The 20722-nt window shown below is 48.0% G+C and overlaps 1 long non-coding RNA gene across 1 annotated transcript in view; it reads right to left on the bottom strand.

Moving 5' to 3' along the window:
• The window catches only part of LOC135976088 (uncharacterized), a 113555-nt gene extending 93424 nt beyond the window's left edge, over window positions 1–20131 (bottom strand). Inside the window, exon 1 of the long non-coding RNA XR_010593307.1 lies at window positions 19914–20131. This is a non-coding gene — a long non-coding RNA (uncharacterized LOC135976088). The remainder of the gene's footprint in view (window positions 1–19913) is intronic.
• Between the last annotated feature and the right edge of the window lie 591 nt (window positions 20132–20722).

Here is a 20722-nt window from a genome sequence, read left to right as displayed (position 1 = left end):
TGTTTACGTTTCTCGTTCCTTAGTTTTATTTATTCATTTAAAACAAAAAGCAAAAACTTGGCGCTCGCACACACTGAAGGGGGATGTGTCAGAGGGTGTGTAAGAGACCCACATACACAGACTGCAGGGAGAAGTTGCACTAGGGAGCGTATACGCACACATGCTGCTTGGAGAGATGGAGATTCACACAAGGTATGTCTACACAGAAGTTAAACACCCTCAGCTGGCCCGGGTCAGCTGATTCGGGCTCGAGGGGCTGTACATTTGCTGTGCAGACGCTCAGGCTGGAGGTTCCAGCCCGAGTCCAAATGTCTACACAGCAGTTTTTAGCCCCGCGAGCCTGTATCAGCTGAGCAAGGCCAGCTGTGGCCATGCCACCGGTCTTTTATTCCAATGTAGATGTACCCACCAGGGTCGATGGGGGGGGAGGGGAAGCCGGTACATATTACCGGAGCCCGGAAGGGGTCCGGCTTCCCCAGCTTTCCACGCCCCCCCTCGTCGCCTTACCGGGGCCCGGTGGTCCAGAAGGGGGCCCGTGGCCTGTCTTCCCGCCCCCCACCCCCCCACCCCTCTCAGCCCTGTTTAGCCAGTCTTGCTAGGGGACCCGAACATTTTTTTTCACTGGGGCCCGAACCCCCTCTCGGCAGCCCTGGTGCCCACAGACACATTCTAAGAGAGACTGTGCAAATCACCCATACTGGAGAAATTGTCACACACTTATCTGGGAGAAGTTTTGAAACACACTCACACCCATGCTGCTGGGAGAGACGGGGGAAAACATATACACTGCTGGCAGAGGTTTGGAAACACACGTCTTCAGGCAAAGACCGTGTGAACCACACACAGGGAGCATGGGAAACGGTCTCACACACCTCCCTGGGGCAGATTTTGAAACACGTTCACACCCACTGCTGGGAGAGGCTATAGTGAAGATCTGCTTCCCCATCCCCTCAAAATACTTGCTGTTCCATCAATGTCTTAGATCCCCCCCCCCCCCAGTTTCTGTTGTCCCCTGGCTCTGGAAGGGTCAGTATTTTGTACTTTGACCTCTCTGTCCCACATTAACTTCACCAGGCTGGCAAAACCCAAAAGGAACAACAAACAAAAGGAGTTCATCTCCATCTCCTCTGCTCCAGCTGTTTCTGGCAAGAACAGCCGCTACATTATTATCCTGCTTAAGCTCCAAACAGCATTGTGTGGAATCCACCGTATTTATCATATTCTCTTAAAGAAAACCCAACTCCCACAGCCAGGAGGAGTCAATATTTTTATGCAGGCCAAAACACTGAAGTATCTCTAGATAGGAGAGAATTCATCTTTTTGAGTCAGCGTCAATAAACATGAAATTTGGATGAAAAGCAGAGAGAAAATGCTCACACCAGCTCTAATACTGAGTCTAGATTTTGTGCACAGTTGTTAGATAGATGCATTCTGGGGCACTCCCTTCTTTTCAGCTCCACCTATTCTTTTCAGCCCCACCCATTCTTTCAGACCCCTCGTCCAACAACAGCTCAAAGCCTGTGGCACTTGCCTTAACTGGTGTGGCTGATGCCTGGTCCAAATTACAACTTGCATGCTCCTCTTCAGACTTGTCCTGTGCTAAACCAGACGTCCATCATTATTGGGCATAACGGGTTTGACGTGCAACATTCAGATCAAGGTCCTCAGGCCAGATTTTGAACATCCCCAAAATTTGAGGGTGTTTGGATTTTGGGTTTCAGTGGTGGAGCGAAAGAATAAAACCCTAATTTGTGTCATTGCGAGTCTCCAATGGGAGTTTTGCCAATGTCTTCAATGGAAATAAGATCAGGCCCATAGATATTTGGGCACATCATGAATGGTTGTTATAGGGAGGTCAAGCAGTTGGAGTGAGAACTTAAAACAAGAACTCTTAGGTTTTAATTAGAACTATTTGGACTATACAATTTCCATCCACCAGAAAATTCAGTTAGTTTGACTTTTTCCCCCCTACCAAAATAGGACAAAAAAAAATCAAACTATTGAAAATTTTGGCAGAACTAAAAGTTCTAAAACATTTCAATTTGGAAGTGTGAAAATGAAAAATCTCAACAATTTCAATCAAGTCAAAGCATTTCCTTTTGAAATGTCTAAAATTCTAAATACAGTGTTTTGAACTGACATTTTGGACATTTCAAAATGTCAGTTCAAAACACTGTATTTAGAATTTTCCTGTCAAAATGGGAAAATTTGGTCAAAATCAACATTTTCCTGTGAAAGATTGTAATTAAATATTTTGTTGGGATTTCAACCAGATCTAGTTTTAATTCTAGCTCTGCCACTGACCTATTGCATGACCTTGGGCCAGTCACTTCCACTATATGGGCCTCTGTTTTCACATTTGGCAAACAAGGATATTAATACCACCATCCTCACAGGGATACTGAGAGTTGCAGTTAATATTAGCAATGTGCTTTGAGAGCATAAGAACGGCCATACTGGGTCAGACCAAAGGTCCATCTAGCCCAGTGTCCTGTCTTCTCACAGTGGCCAGTGCCAGGTGCCCCACAGGGAATGAACAGAACAGGGAATCATCAAGTGATCCATCTCCTTTCGCCCATTCCCAGCTTCTGGCAAACAGAGGCTAGGGACACCATCCCCGCCCATCCTGGCTAATAGCCATTGATGGACCTATCCTCCATGAACGTATCTAGTTCTTTTTTGAACCCTGTTATAGTCTTGGCCTTCACAACATCCTCTGACAAGGAGTTCCACAGTTGACTGTGTGTTGTGTGAAGAAATACTTCCTTTTGTTTGTTTTAAACCTGCTGCCTATTTATTTCATTAGGTGATCCCTAGTTTGTGTGTTATGAGAAGGAGTAAATAACACTTCCTTATTTGCTTTCTCCACACCTGTCATGATTTTATAGACCTCTATCATATCCCCCCTTAGTCGTCTCTTTTCCAAGCTGAAAAGTCCCAGTCTTATTAATCTCTCCTCATACAGAAGCCATTCCATACCCCTAATCATTTTTGTTACCCTTTTCTGAACCTTTTCCAAGTCCAATATATCTTTTTTTAGATGGGGCGACCACATCTGCATGCAGTATTCAAGATGTGGGCATACCATGGATTTATATAGAGGCAATATGATATTTTCTGTCTTATTATTTATCCCTTTCTTAACAATTCCCAACATTCTGTTAGCTTTTTTTGACTGTCACTGAACACGGAGTGGATGTTTTCAGAGAACTATCCACAATGACTCCAAGATCTCTTTCTTGAGTGGTAACAGCTAATTTAGACTCCATCATTGTACATGTATAGTTGGGATTATGTTTTCCAATGTGCATTACTTTGCATTTATCAACATTGAATTTCATCTGCCATTTTGTTGCCCAGTTACCCAGTTTTGAGAGATCCTTCTGTAGTTCTTCGCATTCTGCTTGGGACTTAACTATCTTGAGTAGTTTTGTATCATCTGCAAATTTTGCCATCTAACTGTTTACCTCTTTTCCCAGATCATTTATGAATATGTTGAACAGGACTGGGCCCAATCCAGACCCCTTGGGGACACCACTATTTACCTCTCTCCTTTCTGAAAACTTGACCATTTATTCCTATCCTTTGTTTCCTATCTTTTAACCAGTTACCAGTCCACGAGAGGACTTTTCCTCTTATCCCATTACAGCTTAGAGCCTTGTAGGAAAAACACTATGAGAATGAAAAGTATAATTTACCTTGTGTACATGGTGCTTTCTAGAATACCTTAGACTTAACCTCCTTGGGGCAGTCTACTACTCTGTGTTTGTACAGTACCAACCACAATGTGGCCCCCATCTTGGTTGGTCCCTAGAAACTACCATCATAAACATCAGTAACACAGCTGGTAGAAAATTTTCTGATGGAAGAGTTTTCCATCAGAAAATGCTGATTCTGCAAAATCAAAACATTTTGCAAGAATGTATCGATTTTGTCAACATTTTCATGGGAAATTACCAAAATGTTGTATTTTGACTATTATATTTAAAGTTGAAAAAGTCAAAGTGAAACGTCTCAGCCTTATTGAAACAAAATGTTTTGGCCTTATTGAAATTAATGTTTTCACTTTATTGCATTTCATGAAAAATTCTGAGATTTTGACTTTTCATCCCCATTTGAGAAGAAATCAAGTTCTGAAGGCTCAGAATTTCCCATGGGATGGAAACTGTCAATTTCAAACAGCTCTAGTCATTAATAATAATAATTTAACAATCAAGATCTTTGCCTGTCATGTGACCAAGACATGAGCAGTCAAGAGGAGTGGTTGAAGCAGAAGCTGGGTCTCATGGTCAGAGGAGGAGCCAATAGCCAGGAACTGGTGCCCAAGGTCTGAACCGGCGTCAGAGGTGAGAGCTAAGGGTGAAAGCCGAAGTCAGAGGCCAGGAATCAGAGCTGAGCATCAAAACTGCATTACCTTGAGTGATACAAGGCTAGCACAGGGCTGGAACAAGGCTGGAGTCTAGCAGGCAAAGGATCTATCGCAAACATGGGCAAATGCTTGGCGCTGCCACTAAACGGCTGGTTGAAGAGCTGGTCTGCTGATCCTTCCAACCAGGTGGTGTAGCCCATTTGGAAGCTTACTACAGACCAGCTGAGCTTGTTAGGTTGCCCAGAAACTGGCTCTGCTGCAGATCCCAATACCTGACATCGCCTGGAAGGATTTACAGTGTAACAGCCAAATCCAGCAGCTTCCCGGCTCTATCCTCCTATGTGTTGTCTTCTGGAAAACACAGAAGACCCTGAAGTCCAGACAACTTCAGTAGGAATAGAGAGCACTCACTTGGCGTGCTGTAGGAAGCACTCTGCACCACACAGGATCAAATATCATAGAAACGGGACAACGGTGAGGCCACACGTAGATGAGATTATAGGAAGGCAGTGGGAATCCAAGACCTGATTTCCTGAACTCTTTCTCAGCTGTAGGGAGCACCTCAGGGCTGTGATATTTCTGTCTCACAGGGTTAATGACAGGTCACCTTGAAGCAAATGGGAAGAGGTCGGTGCTGATATTTTTTTGCAGCTGGAGGACATGATTGAAATTTTCTGCCAGTGAAGCAAGATAATTATCTTAACAAGATACTTTTTTTGTGCGTGTGCGCATGTTGGGGGGGGGGGGGGGGGCTTTATTTTATAAACTGCATTTAGATCCTAATCTTATGGCAAACAAGCCACGGCATCTAAAAATAAGGTATTATGGGGAAATCAATATTGATTATTAGGAGCAAAATTGCTGTATATGAGGCAGCGGAAGCCCTTTTAAGATCCAGGGGGGAAAATAGGATGCTTAAACACTAATAAAATAGGATAACATTGACGATAAAACACAATACTGTAGTTTAATCACTGAGTCAATAGAATGTTTGGGTGACATTTATAGCATTGTCCTATAAACAAACACATACCATTGACAGAACGTTTCCAGGGCCTTAGCGAGGGACAGAGATTCAACTTCTGGAATCTGTGGCATCTCAGCCTTTGCAACAGCCTTGCGCATGAATCATCAGGGGTTCGGATCCCAGATTTTGAGCTCCATACTACAGCTCTCCATCCCTTGAGCAAAAGGAGTAACTCCATCAGCTGGTAGCAGCAGTAGACTGCTATCCCTGATATGGACCAACCACTGGTAGAAGACATCACACCACACACACTGCAGTTGTGTTACATCTGTTGAGCCAGATGCAAACGTGATGAGCCAAACCCAGCCCTGGTTGTCATCCGACTGCAATAACTCAAGGGAGATGCAGCTTCCAATATCCCTCTCTTTCAATATGCCACATCCCTTATAGGACAGTCTCTCTGCAATCTGACAGTCCCATGTAGGTATGTAGTGGTTGGTGTAATTATGCTGGTCCCAGGATATTAGAGAGACCAGGTCGGTGAGGTAATATCTTTTATTGGACCAACTTCTGTTGGTCTGAACCTGTCTCGCTAAGTCCCAAGTAGGTGCATCCTAAACGAGCTACAGCAGAATTCTAACACCCCTTCCACTCCCCCCGAGCAGTGGAAGAATGGAGCGCCCTCTGCATGCCCCCGACACTCATTACATTTGTATCAATGGCCTTCCACCTCCCCGCTATGCTGCGAAGATTCAAAGGCGCGGACCTTTGCAGCACGAGCGAATGGGTTTTGTCACTATTCAGTGTGTTACAGGAGAAAGCATAATACATTCTGGCAGTCAATCGAATATGACATGATAATGAATGTTAACATCATGTGCGCCCCTTTGCCAACAGAGGGGAAAGTCATGTTAGATTACAGCTAAACACGGCGGCGGTGTGAATTCCATTTGCCTGCCTCTCTCTCTCGCCTCCTCTGCTGCTCCCCACCTCAGCATTTACTCACTTCTCAGTTTGAGATACAGTCACTGCTGTCAGGGAATCATAAACCCAGCACCCACCTGCAGGGAACCATTAGCGTTTGCTGAGCTGCTTTCTGTTGGGCTACTTGGTGCTCCAAGAAAACAAGAGATGGGCCAAAACCAGAACCTTGCAGTAGAGTTCCTCTGAATTTTGGGGGAAGAGGGGAAATCGACTCCCTGGTTTTGGGTCTGGGTTGGATCCAAATCTCTTTTCTGGTTCTGATGGGGCTGAAATCATGGAAGGAACTTTCCTTGACTCAGCTTGCTGCTTCCCTGATAAAACAATGCTACAGGACTCTGCAGGAATGGCCCTAAAGTACCGGAGCACACGATACTGCCTCTACAGCATAAGAGGCTATTAGGGAAAAATGCTGTGAGGTAGCATTTATAGTAAGGTTGGCAGTCTCCCCTCCTGGCAGGGCCGGCTCCAGGCACCAGGCAACCAAGCACATGCTTGGGGCGGCACCTGGTAAGGGGCGGCGGGGGGAGCGCGGCGCGGCATTCCGCGGGGAGGGGGGGCGCTCCAGCGGCACGGCACTCGGCGGGGGGGCGGCGCAGGCGCAGCGCTGGGGGGGGGGGTTCCGGCAGCACTTGGCAGGGGTCGGGGGCGGGCTCTGGCGGCGTGGGGCTCGGTGGGGGGGCGGCGCAGGGCGCGGCGCTCGGGGGGGGGTGTTCCGGCGGCGCTCGGGGGGGGGGTTCCGGCGGCGCTCGGCTGGGGGGGAGAGCTCCAGCGGCGCGGCGCTCGGCGGCGCGGGGCGCAGTGCTGGGGGGGGGCACGTCGCGGCGGTCGCCGGGGGGCGGCGCTTTTTTTTGCTGCTTGGGGCAGCAATAAAGTTAGAGCCGGCCCTGCCTCCTGGACCTGACCACGCCTGAATCTGCCTAGTTTAGGAGCTGTGAAGAAAGCATGAGAAGGTGATTTTATTTAAGAGAAAGGTGCCTGTTTACTGAAATAAGCACTAACCCTGAAAAGATGGCGGGGAGAGAGAGACCCTAGTGAGCCATCAGCTGCTGCATAAGTTATGGAACATGGATGCTTTATGGGGTGATCTGCATAATATGATCTATTACTGGGGAGATAGGTTCAAAAGCCCTCTGGTAAAATACCCTGCACCCTGTATTTCAGACTTGTTTCTCTTCAAGCAATAAAGGAGAAAGGAAAGCAAAAAGTCCTTCCATCTGGTTAGAGCCAGGCATGTAAAAGTGTTTTATGTGACACTCCAGTTTACGAGGTAGCTGCAGAGACCCCCCCCAGATCTACTTCAGAAACCCACCAAATCCCCAGACTCGCTGCAGAGACACACTACTCCCATAGCAAAGCCCCTGTTGCAGGGACAACAGACGCTCAACACCGCATCCGGGTAGGATGGTCCCCAAACTCAACTCTGAACATTCCTATTGAGGCCGGGAGATTGAAATCCAAATCCAGACCTGAATTTTGCAACCAACCCTAACTGTATAATGAATTAAACCAATCCCCCTCCCATCCCTGTTCCTTTGATCCCACACTTTGGGATGTTTGAAATCCAGTTCCTCACTTGGCAGCTGGAGCCCATCTCTCTAAAAGCAGGAGCGTGGGCTCAAGAGGCGTTTAATGGTGGGAGCTTTCTCCAGCCCCATCCCAGCCACCGCTTGCAACTCAGAGCTGATTCACTGTGACAACTGAGTGCTCCAAACCTGTCCCTTTGCACCTGTGCAGCGCTGGGCTGCGGGGGGGGGGGGGGGGGGACGAGGACGACAACGCATGCTGGGCTGTGCAGTGCTAAGAGTGAGGAGAGCCGGGAGTCTCTTTGCACAGCCTGTCAGCCACACCTGTGCTTGCTTTATTTATCACTGTCTTGTTCTGGCTTCCTGCAGTTATATTTAGGGCACGTTAAAGAAGCAGTTGAGACGATACAACAAACAGCAGCAATCAAGTGGCTGTAATGCAAGCACTGTTCCAGGCTCTGAGCTGATGAGGCTCGGCACTTAACCACTAATCGGGGACGGTGGCTTTAAAGGATGGGATCACAGTCCACGATCACAAGGAGACACTCCAGCACGGACGCCGCAGGCCCGATTCTGATTGCGCTCACCCTGGCGGGAACCAGGAGGTGTTCTGCCGACAGCCACCAAGTCACGACAGCTTAAAAGCAAGGCTAGCAAGAGCAGCAGCCGGTCCTATCTCACTCCTAGCAGCTGTAGAGATGCTCCTGCTGTGGCTTGGTGCCTCACAGAGCTCGTTATGGTGTAAAACGCCTGATCCAATGCCACTGAGGTGAAGAGAAAGATGCCCCCCGAATTCAACGTGCTTTGGATCAGGCCCTAAGAGAGGGCAAAATCCAACTGTGCTGTGATTGCATTAGGGCCTGCAAGCTAAGCAGAGCTGCGCAGGTTCAGTATGTGGTGAAAAGGGAAACGGCCACCCAGGGAAAGATGCGCTGTCGATAGCAGAAACTCCCACGTTGGAAACCCTCCCTCATCTCCTCTTTGCTCTCTGTGCCCGCTCCCTTCTGCTTCCTGGGCCGTGATTTCCCCATTTGTAAAACAGAGTATATTATTTGGCTAGGTAGCAGTTCTGCAGAAAAGGACCTAGGGGTCACAGTGGACGAGAAGCTGGATATGAGTCAACAGTGTGCTCTTGTTGCCAAGAAGGCTAACGGCATTTTGGGCTGTATAAGTAGGGGCATTGCCAGCAGATCGAGGAACGTGATCGTTCCCCTTTATTCGACATTGGTGAGGCCTCATCTGGAATACTGTGTCCAGTTTTGGGCCCCACACTACAAGAAGGATGTGGAAAAATTGGAAAGAGTCCAGCGGAGGGCAACAAAAATGATTAGGGGTCTGGAGCACATGACTTATGAGGAAAGGCTGAGGGAACTGGGATTGTTTAGTCTCCAGAAGAGAAGAATGAGGGGGGATTTGATAGCAGCCTTCAACTATCTGAAGGGGGGTTCCAAAGAGGATGGAGCTCGGCTGTTCTCAGTGGTGGCAGATGACAGAACAAGGAGCAATGGTCTCAAGTTGCGGTGGGGGAGGTCCAGGTTGGATATCAGGAAAAACTATTTCACTAGGAGGGTGGTGAAACACTGGAATGCGTTACCTAGGGAGGTGGTGGAGTCTCCTTCCTTGGAGGTTTTTAATGCCTGGCTTGACAAAGCCCTGGCTGGAATGATTTAGTTGGGGTTGGTCCTGCTTTGAGCAGGGGGTTGGGCTAGATGACCTCCTGAGGTCTCTTACAACCCTAATCTTCTATGATTGGGCCCATCTCTAATCATTCATAATAAATGATCATCTTGAAGTCCTTCCTCTCTTTTGCCACAGGATGAATTCCCACTGAGGTCAATGGAATCACTGCCTAGGTGAGACATTTAGTAACAAAGAGCATCAACTACATGAGCAATCTGGAGAGGATGCCCGCTGGGAGTAACTCCACCCACCAAAGCAAAGTAGCCATTTAAGAGTGTCACACCATCAGACCAAACTGCCATTGGCTGATCGATCGTGAGGGCTTGACATGGTTACTTAGCAACCTCGGAGAGATGATTAATCCTTTCATGGGATTCAGTACTGCGGGGGACTGATCAGCTTTCACTTTCTTGTTCATACTCTGTGACAGAGGTCCAGGTTGGATATCAGGAAAAACTATTTCACTAGGAGGGTGGTGAAACACTGGAATGCGTTACCTAGGGAGGTGGTGGAGTCTCCTTCCTTGGAGGTTTTTAAGGCCCGGCTTGACAAAGCCCTGGCTGGGATGATTTAGCTGGGAATTGGTCCTGCTTTGAGCAGGGGGTTGGACTAGATGACCTCTTGAGGTCCCTTCCAACTCTGATATTCTATGATTCTATGATTTGTACGGTGGCAGCACTGGGAGCCCCCGGTCACAGACCCCATTGTGCAAGGCACTAGTACAGACGCAGAACTGAGTGACAGGCTCCACCTCAAAAAACTCACAATCTTCAGTGCGAGACAAGAGACAACAGGTGGACACCGTTTGGGGGGAGCACAAGGAAGCAATATGACACAAACCCAGCTCAACCCTACTTTGGAAGGGTCCGTTGAGATGTAAGCACTTGTCTACTTGGGGAAATCTACCAGCATACTGATACCACTAGAGTTAGACCAGTATAGACCACTCTTATCCCAGAATAAAAGCGTCCACACGAGGAATTATAGCAGTGTAATTAGACCACTATCATTATGCTGATATGTTTCCCCATGCAGGCAAGCCCTGATGCTGGTGAGAAGGAAGACTTCTCTGCTGGGGTCTCCTCCTGCTTCTCCATTGTTAGCATTAGCTCTTCCTACCGATTCCTCGTCTCCAACTGGGTTATTTGTTTGGTGCCCAGGGTGGGGTCCAGGCAGCCCAGAGAGAGTACCGAGCCTTCTGTATAGTATAGATAAATCCACCACTTGCTTCTTCACCAGCAGATCTCAAAGCGCGTCGTGCCCTTTTGAGTACTTGTCAACTGGCCTCTAGCATTCCCCAGACCCCCAAGCCTCAGGGGTAACATGTAGGAGAGACTTCCCCTAGGAGCACATCTGCTGGGCTGCCAGCCTTGGAGCAGCTGATGCCTCCCAGAGAACTCTGTCAGACGGCTGTGTTCGGGGACGGCCCACGCCAGATGTGTTGTGTACTGCCAGCTGCTCCTTCCTCTCATTTTTATGGATAGATAAATTTGCAAGATAACTAGAGATGGGCCTGAAGCAAAACCCCAACCACAAACAGCCCGAACTCCGCCGGTGAGCACACAGATTGCATCGCTCCCCATTCTCCACGCCTGGTGCAAAGACAAACGGGTCCCAGGGGGCACACTGCCACTGCAGGGGCCCACTAATAACTACTCATAGGCAACCCACTCGTCTCACTGCAGACGCATTGATTGTGTTGCAGACCCATTACAGAGACGTGCTGCTCACATTGCAGCGACGTCATCCGTACTGATCCCGTCACAGAGACATACCAGTACGATGCCGGCTCTCAGGAGAGTCAGCTAGTCTCATGAGGGCATTTTGCCCCTCATATCAAATTGGTGATCCCTCAGGCTTCCTCCAGCATTTTTTGGTGAGTGGGGTGGGTCTGGCCAGCTCCATCCTTCTTTATCTCTGTGTAGGGATCATGCCTGCAAAGGGCTACCTCAGCTAAGAGTAGCGACCCTGTTTAGCAGCAGGAGGTACTGAGCTCACTCTGGGCTCTTCTCCTGCCTTCCATGTGACATGGCATGTCCCTCCCCCTTCAGAAACCGAGACATGGATGGTCAGGTCTATGGTCAGAGGTTACAGCAGTGGAAGTCAGGTCTAGTGGTCAGCAAGGTGGCATTTGGGCCAGGAACCGGAGCCAGAGGTCAAAACCAGCATCAGGAGTCAAGAGTGGGATCAGAGCAAGGCAAGCACAGGGGCGGGAGGTAGGCTGGAGCTGCAGCAGGCTAAGGCTTGGGAAGTCTGTCGCTACCATCAGGCAGGAAAGAATTCCCTGCCGTGAAGTCACACTGGGCAAACTGAGCTGTTGCGTTGCCTGTGAGGCTTATATACCTGCCCTGAGAGTCACCAGACCAGCTCCTTGCTTGTGGATTGGCTGGAGCTCAGCACAGGAATGACTCATCACAACATGGGGCTTAACCAGGCTCTAGTTCTGGGGTGACTCAATACCTCACACCCTGCCGAATACGAGCAGCAACAGCCACTGTGGTCCACGGGCCAGATTCTGCAGTAGAGTGACTCCATTCCAGCCAGTACTCTCCCTGCATGCCATCTTGGGAGACTCCAGCCCAAAGCTCTTATCACCTTATCATTGTCTAAAGACAAATTAGCTCCTCCCATAAGTCCATCCACTTCTGTGCTACAGGAGAGACAACAGAAGGGCTCTGCATCTCCAAGGCTAGTTAATTAGACTGTGGGGACGAGGCTAGTATGAATCTTTAGGGAGCAAAGCTGAAGGTGACTTGGACCCGTTCTGGATATGTGCTGGGACTTGGGCCAGGTAGAATCATATGATCTCCTGGATCACTTTCCAATGTGCCCTAAGTTCCCAGACACCTAAATGCTCTCACAGGAGCTTGGGCAGGAGGTCACAGTCTGTCTTGATTGGCTCAGACTGCTCCAGGGTTGGACCCCAATAGCGTTGGTCCTGCTGTCCCAGGCCTAAACCCACCACCCTCCGACATGTCTGCCAATGTGCCTCAGTCCTGACCTGCAGCAAACTCTTTTATTCCACTCCTGGCCCTGCCAATACATCCACGTCCCATCCTGTGGAACCCACTGCTGTTCCAGTCCCGAGCCTCCACCCCATGCCCTCACCAAGCTCTGCCAGTGTATTTAGTTCTGCCCTGCCGCACCACTTACGATTCCATCCCTGACACCCCCAGGGCTCTGTCCAGGCATCTCAATCCTGTCAGGTAGTTCTCTGCCCTCCCCCTTTTTGTTTTTTCTCCCCGTCCACAGCCACCTTTCTCAATAGACACACCTCAGCCCTGTCCTGCAGCACCTCCTGCTATCCTTCCCGGGCAGTGCACACAGCTCTGCTAATGCCTCTTAGTCCTGTTCAGTAGGATCTCCTGGGCTGTTTAGCTTTCTGCCCAAAGACCACCAAGTTTTTCAGGGGACCTTGACCCTGACCTGCTTTTATTCTCGTCCTGAGACCACCCCCTTCCCAAACACACACACCTTTCTCCTGCCCATGTGTGCTCATGCACATCCTGTTCTTCCCACGTGCACCCACACAATCTGCTCCCCCACATGTGTGCGCATGCACGTCCTGTTCTTCCCACGTGCACCAACACAATCTGCTCCCCCACGTGTGTGCATGCACATCCTGTTCTTCCCAGGTGCACCCACACAATCTGCTCCCCCACGTGTGTGCATGCACGTCCTGTTCTTCCCACGTGCACCCACACAATCTGCTCCCCCACGTGTGTGCATGCACGTCCTGTTCTTCCCACGTGCACCAACACAATCTGCTCCCCCACGTGTGTGCATGCACATCCTGTTCTTCCCACGTGCACCCACACAATCTGCTCCCCCACATGTGTGCGCATGCACATCCTGTTCTTCCCACGTGCACCCACGCAATCTGCTCCCCCACACATGTGCGCATGCACGTCCTGTTCTTCCCACGTGCACTCACACAATCTGCTCCCCCACACGTGTGCGCATGCACGTCCTGTTCTTCCCACGTGCACCACGCAATCTGCTCCGCCACACGTGTGCTCATGCACATCCTGTTCTTCCCAGGTGCACCCACACAATCTGCTCCCCCACATGTGTGCGCATGCACATCCTGTTCTTCCCACGTGCACCCACACAATCTGCTCTCCCACGTGTGCGCAAACACACACAAACATAACCTGGCCTCCCTACATCCAAAGAGACACCCCCACGCTGCTCCCCTTCATACACACACACTTCCGCTTTGAGACTCTGGACACGCCAGGCTACACCAAGGGAGTGGAAGATTAAGTTTTACTCAAGCTGCCATCAGACCACATATGACAACCGCCTGCCCTGCCAGGCCAGCACTGGAGTCCACCTGTGCTTGCCGGCTCAGCAGGCGTGAAGGGGCCGCACGGAATATAAATGGACTCGTTCACTTAGCAGGAGGCAGGTAATTTCTTTTGTCCCCACTGATGCATTATTGATTGTGATGAATGTCAGAGCGGGAGCCTGTTCCAAAAGCCATTAAACAATAATTTCATCTCCGGAGGGTAATTGATTGTCAGAGGGAGCAGGGTTGCCAGTTACAGGGTGGCGGTGATGGGGAATGTTTGCGTTTGGGTGCGGACAGGGGGAGCGCTGGGGAAACGTCATGATTTATTCATCGCCTATCGAGAGCACTTTTCAGGAGGAAAGCACTGGTAATGAGAGGCTGACCTCCGCCGAGCTGCTGGGCAAGGCCAGAATCAGCCTGGTCTAGGCTTGGGCTGGGCGATACACCTCAGTCATGCCCTGCAGCTGCCCTTGTTATTCCAGTCTGTGGTCCACACACTACATTGCTTTTCAGAGACATCTTATATCCTGGGCTTCTGCTCTGTTAATGCGCCTTGCACCTGACCTGCAGTAACATTGCTCTGCTAGTCCATTCTTAGTCTCCCCACACAGCTCTGCCAGTGCACTTTATTCCTGACCTGCCACTGCTCTACAGCTCCTGTCCGATGTGCTCCATGCTGCTCTGCGAATACATCTCCTGCCTGATCTATAACCCTTCTAGTTCTTGGCCTTCCCTTAGCAGAGACTGCTAGTTAATGCCAAATAGGGTGGTAGTTATTATCATCTCCATTTATAATTTGCATTGCAGTGCTCCCAGCAGCCCCAGCACTCTCCTGTGCTAGGCGCTGTACAAACACAGGACAAAAAGGTGCTCCCTACCCCAAGGAGTTTACAGTCTAAGCAAAGGACTGCGATGACGTTTAACCATTACGACACTAACCGGCCTCTCCTTTTGGATCGCTCTGTTTTCGGGGGCCCAACCGGTGACACATTGATTTGCAAAGGTGCTGAGCGCCCACAGATTTCAGTTAAAGCCGCCGGTGCTCAGAACCTCTGCAAAAAAGGCCCAAGATGCCAAAAATCGAAGCACCCAAATTACAGACCACTTGGATGCCTTACATTAGATTTGAGGCCGGGACTCAGGGGCCTCCGGTTAGTGAATGAGCCCCTTAGTAGCCCCTTTTAAATGAGACGATCTAAAACAAATTGACCAGTACAGTGCTTGAAGGTTGATGTAGCCATTTTAACATATCCAAATATTTCCCCCGAGCCACTGCCACTGCCTGCTTTGGAATGAACAGCTAGAGTCAGACGCACAGGGTTATCGTGTATCCTGCAGTAGCACCCACACCGTGCGAGAGGCTGTCTAGATCTATACGAAGGCACAGTCCTTGCCTCAAAAGAGCTTACGGTTTAATGTCCCGACGCAAGATTCGGGAGAGCAACTGGTGCATTCACAGGATAAACTCAACTGGAAAGAGATTGGATCTGGGGGCGCCACGTCTGGAGTATTGCGTTCAGTTTTGGGCCCCCCATTACAGAAGGGATGTGGACAAATTGGAGAGAGTCCAGCAAAGAGCGATGAAAATGATCAAGGGGCTGGGACACAGGACTTATGAGGCGAGGCTGAGGGAACTGGGCTTGTTTAGTCTGCAGAAGAGAAGAGTGAGGGGGGATTTGATAGCAGCCTTCCACTACCTGAAGGGGGGTTCCAAAGAGGATGGAGCTCGGCTGCTCTCAGTGGTGGCAGATGACAGAACAAGGAGCAATGGTCTCAAGTTGCAGTGGGGAAGGTCTGGGTTGGATATTAGGAAAAGCTGTTTCATTAGGAGGGTGGTGAAGCACTGGAATGGGTTACCTAGGGAAGTGATGGAATCTCCATCCTTAGAGGTTTTTAATGCCTGGCTTGACAAAGCCCTGGCTGGAATGATTTAGTTGGGGTTGGTCCTGCTTTGAGCAGGGGGTTGGGCTAGATGACCTCCTGAGGTCTCTTACAACCCTAATCTTCTATGATTGGGCCCATCTCTAATCATTCATAATAAATGATCATCTTGAAGTCCTTCCTCTCTTTTGCCACAGGATGAATTCCCACTGAGGTCAATGGAATCACTGCCTAGGTGAGACATTTAGTAACAAAGAGCATCAACTACATGAGCAATCTGGAGAGGATGCCCGCTGGGAGTAACTCCACCCACCAAAGCAAAGTAGCCATTTAAGAGTGTCACACCATCAGACCAAACTGCCATTGGCTGATCGATCGTGAGGGCTTGACATGGTTACTTAGCAACCTCGGAGAGATGATTAATCCTTTCATGGGATTCAGTACTGCGGGGGACTGATCAGCTTTCACTTTCTTGTTCATACTCTGTGACAGAGCATATAGGGGGTGGCGTGTATGCTGTGCAGAATGTGTGCGTGTGTGCACGTGTGCATGTGTGTACTGATGCCAGAAAAGGGCAGCAAAGAGTGAACTGGGGAATAAAGGCAGCCTGATATCTTTTTCAATGAACTTGGAGAGAAAACCCCTCTGTCTGAGAGAGAGAGAGCAAGTTTATCTGTCCCTCTACACAGTGCGTGAAAGGTGGATTTATCATGGGTTTCTCTCTTTCTCCTTCTCTCTCCCTTTCTTTATTTGGCAGTTCATTATCTTGTCAGCTGGCTCCTCCAGAACTCTCCATCACTCCCCTCCTGTCATCTCCAACACATACTGATGGATTCCAGAGCCGTCAGTAAACATTGGGAGATCTGTGCCTGCCCATCTCTGGTATTTTACACACTGTCTCTGGCTGAAAGACACATCTAATAAGGATTCTGATGGGTGCCAGCTGCAGCCTCCCGCAATGGGGTCTATATGTTCCAGTTCCAAGGTGCCCCTTGTATAAGGGGTTTAACAATGTAACAATTGGGCCTTTGTCTTCTGTGTGCCGTTAGAGACAGGTGGCCATTTTGTGTGTAGTTCCGTGCAGATTGTTAGAGAAGGCATGAACTCACACACAGAAACGCAGTGCTCTTCAATGGAGACTTTACTTTGGTTCTTTCTTGAGTTGTCTGCTCTTTTAATCTAAAAATAAGGTTGTTCTGGGTGAAAATTTTTGCTCGTTATTTGTGCATCGAAAACCCCCACAGTATTGCCAACACCAAGCATTCAAGAATCATGGATTTGGCTCCCAAAATCATGAGACTGGCTTCAAAATCATGAGAATTTTAAAAATAACATTGGGGTTGTTTTTATTTGCCTTTTGGCATGATAGCTTTTAGAGTTCACACTTTCAAGGTTCCCTCTGCAACTATGAGGCCTGGAAACCTACTTATTTTTTTAAATGAAAGCCGAGCGAGTGTCTCCTAACCACATGACTCTGGGCGCTGGAGCTTTAAGAGATGCACCAGATATCAGGAGTCTCACAATTACATCAAGAGAGTTGGAAACTGTGACACTGGCAGACCAGGTGCCAGCTCATGCCAAGCATCACTGAACACTTACAACTGCATAGCTGGAAACCAGTCTCGCTTACCTGTGTGTTAGCATTCTCAAAATAAATATTCGATATTAAGTTGATAAGAATGTGCTTAGTGTTTTATAAAATGCCTGTAGGATGCTGCATGTATTGTTCTCACTCAATCTACCCCAGGTTATCATATAAAAGCAAACATTTGCATTGTATATACCCCTTGCAACTAAGTAACCCATCAAACCAGAAAGAAGCCTTGTGTAGTGCACATGATGGTCTCGAACAAGAAGATGTTAAATCCTGTTAATTAAAAGCAAATAAGCCATTGTGCGAGATCTAGGATCAAAGATTTTAAGTGCATTCCTTCCCATGTACCCCCGTTCCCCAAGAAGAAGAGACCTGTGTAGGAACTGTTGCTGTCAGCTTGGTTTCTGTGAGAAGCTATAAATATGGACACACGAAAAAAAATCTTCATCTCTGGACTGTTTGGATTCTAAGAGGCAGAATAGCCAAACGAGAAGATGGAGATCCCCAGAGTTACTATGGGTAGCCCTAAAAGACTTCTGGGAAACTGGCAGATCACTTCATCTCTTTTACCTTGTGAAATTATAGACTGTGACCCACCTGTACATATATTTGACCTGCTTTAACTTCTCAATAACTCTCATTCCTTTTTCTTAGCAAATAAACCTTTCGTTAATTTACTATACAATTGGCTACCAACATTGTCTTTCGTATGAGATCTGGGTTGCAAACCAATCTGGGTGAGTGATTGGTCTCTTGGGACTGGGTGTAACCTGAATGTTTTGTGATTTTTGGTCTAAGTGACCATCTATCTAATAGTTCAGCTTGCCTGAGTGGCAAGATAAACTGGAGTGTCTAAGGGGACTGCCTCTGATTCCATTACGAGACTATAGTAGTATTTTGAAAGTTCACATTTATTACTGGGTTGATGAAAGCTAATTTGAACACACCACCAGTTGGGGTGTTTGCCCTGCTTTTTGACAGTCTGCCCTGAGGTCGGCACTCATGGTCACTTGCTGCCCAAGACAGCAGAACAGCAACGTTGAAAATATCTTTTAAAAAAATCACGATCCTTTGTTAAAATAGCTCAACAGTCAGCTGTAGTGGATTGGATCATTAACCAACACATGATACAGGAAATTTGGCTCAGATATTTTAAAATAACTGTTATGTTATTTGCACTACAATCAAAATCAGGGCCCCATTGTGCCAGGCTCTGCATAGACACATGGGAGAAGACAGTCCCTGCCCGAAAGGGCTAACATCTAACAAGGCGGGGGATAGGGAGCATTATTATCCCCATTTTACACATGGGGAACTGAGACACAAATGGTGGAATCTTAGCTCCACTGGAGTCAAGAGCAACATTCGTCGTGATGTCAATGCAGCCAAGATTTCACCCAGCGAAATTAAGTGACTGTTCAAGGTCTGTGGCCTAGCCAGGAATCACGAGCTCTAGGCCATTTCTTTAACCACGAGATGCTCTGGTCTCTCTCCTATTTATCTTGCTAAACACCAAGAAGGTGCAGATTAGATCTTATGAAATGTCTTGGCTGCAGATGGACAGTTACTGGTTTTTAATTTAATTTTTCGTTACATTTCCAAGGATCAATATAGCCATTTGAATAAATGATACAATATGTAAAACAACAGATGCCGTACAAAGAATACCAGTAGCAGAACATACGGCGCCTTGAAGCTACACCGTCCATGCAGGAATGAGTAAACTAGGGGAGCAAGAGGTCATCAAAACCAGGATATAAACGCATTGCTAAGCCATACTCCATAAGGGTTGTGGAAAGCAACTTTCGAATAAAGAAAGAGGAAAAGAATCCCAACTTCAAAGCCTTTTCTGTTTTCAAAGCGTGGTATGAACAACAACCGATTCACTCCACAACACCCCCTTCCTGATAGGTCCCAGTATGATTTGTATTATAGTCACAACAGTATTACAGCAGGTTAAAGCTAGCTCGACTATCTCAGCTCAAGCTGCCATCACACCCTGTGATTACAGGAGAGAAATGCCCAGAAAGAGAGGGAGATTTCTTTGACCCAAAGAATTTACAATCTCAATAGACAAGAAAAAGAGTGGGAGAAAGGAAGGATTATTATCCACCTGTCACAGATATGGAAACTGAGGCACAGAGTGATGCGGGACTCAGCACACTAAACCGGGGCTTGATTTCCAAAAATCATGCATGGCCATAAGTGTTACAATTGGAGCTGCTGAGTACTTGAAACTCCAGCTCTGAATGACTTGCCCAAGGTCTCACGGGCAGAGTCAAGCATCTAATCCAGATCTCCCGAGTCCAAGTCCAGAGCATTAACCACAAGGCCATGCTTCCATCCCCATTTTACAAAGCATGTGGATAATACCACAAACCAATGCCCCAATTCCCCACTACCTTGCATCGTTTACCCCCATGCAAGTGAATACCTGGCAATGGAAGCAAGTGGAGACTTCTGATCAGGTAGCACTTGGCATCCACTTTGCACAGGGCTAACAGATCACACAAGGGAGTGGAAAGTAAAGACCCGAACCAAAGGCAAAGCTGAGAATACAACTCTTCAGTCACTGTCTGCCATGCTGGTGTTCAGTCTATATACATTTCCTACGTACTCACCTCTCCAAGAATGGACAGCCTGCTGCCTGGTTTAAGAAATCAAAGCTTGAGGTGTCGCTAGGGTGTAGACTTCACGGGTGCTTCTAACAAACTATCTGATGTTGTTCTTTCTCTCTCCTCCTTTCTGCACCACTGGAGAGGTGTTTCTGAAATGAATAAAGATCAAGCCAAGCGCCGGCTCCTTTCTAAAAGATGAGGAGATACATTCCCACCGACATTCGGCGCTATCAACATTTTATGAGCTTTGGAATCCAGTTAGTTACTCGATATTTTACTTAGCTCCGTGTTAGATTTAAAAACCTTGACCTTCTCTGACCATGTATCTGTGTTACATTTTATTCAGATCTAGTCGGCAGAGCGTGCCAAGCGCCGGGTTATTTATCTCCCTGTTTTTATTGTGAAACTGTTCTTTCTCATCTGTACTATTCAAAATCAATGAGAAGATGGGGCTCCTTTAAATAGAAGCTCAAGGGCTTTAGTTCAAGTCACTAAGAAGCAGCCACACATATATAAGGCAATAGAATGCCTCTCTTACCCAGCAGAACGGCTGCAAATCAGGACAGGAAAATGAACCTCCTCCTGCTCCTGTTTAAATGTAATAGCAAAACTCCCTTTAGAATACTAAGTTGCTTTTCATTTGTATTATTATAGTAGCACTTACGAACCCCAATCTTGGACCAGGACCCTGTTGTGCTAGGAGCTGTATTCAAAACACTGTAGGAAGTAAGATCAGTATCATTGCGTTCATTTTGCAGATGGGAAAACTGAGGCACATGGGGTGAAGTGACTTGCCCAAGGTCAGTGCTGGG

This window comes from Chrysemys picta, chromosome 16, assembly GCF_011386835.1.
Source record: "Chrysemys picta bellii isolate R12L10 chromosome 16, ASM1138683v2, whole genome shotgun sequence".
In the NCBI taxonomy this organism is placed as follows: domain Eukaryota; kingdom Metazoa; phylum Chordata; order Testudines; family Emydidae; genus Chrysemys; species Chrysemys picta.
This window is presented reverse-complemented; position numbering and strand designations above follow the sequence as displayed.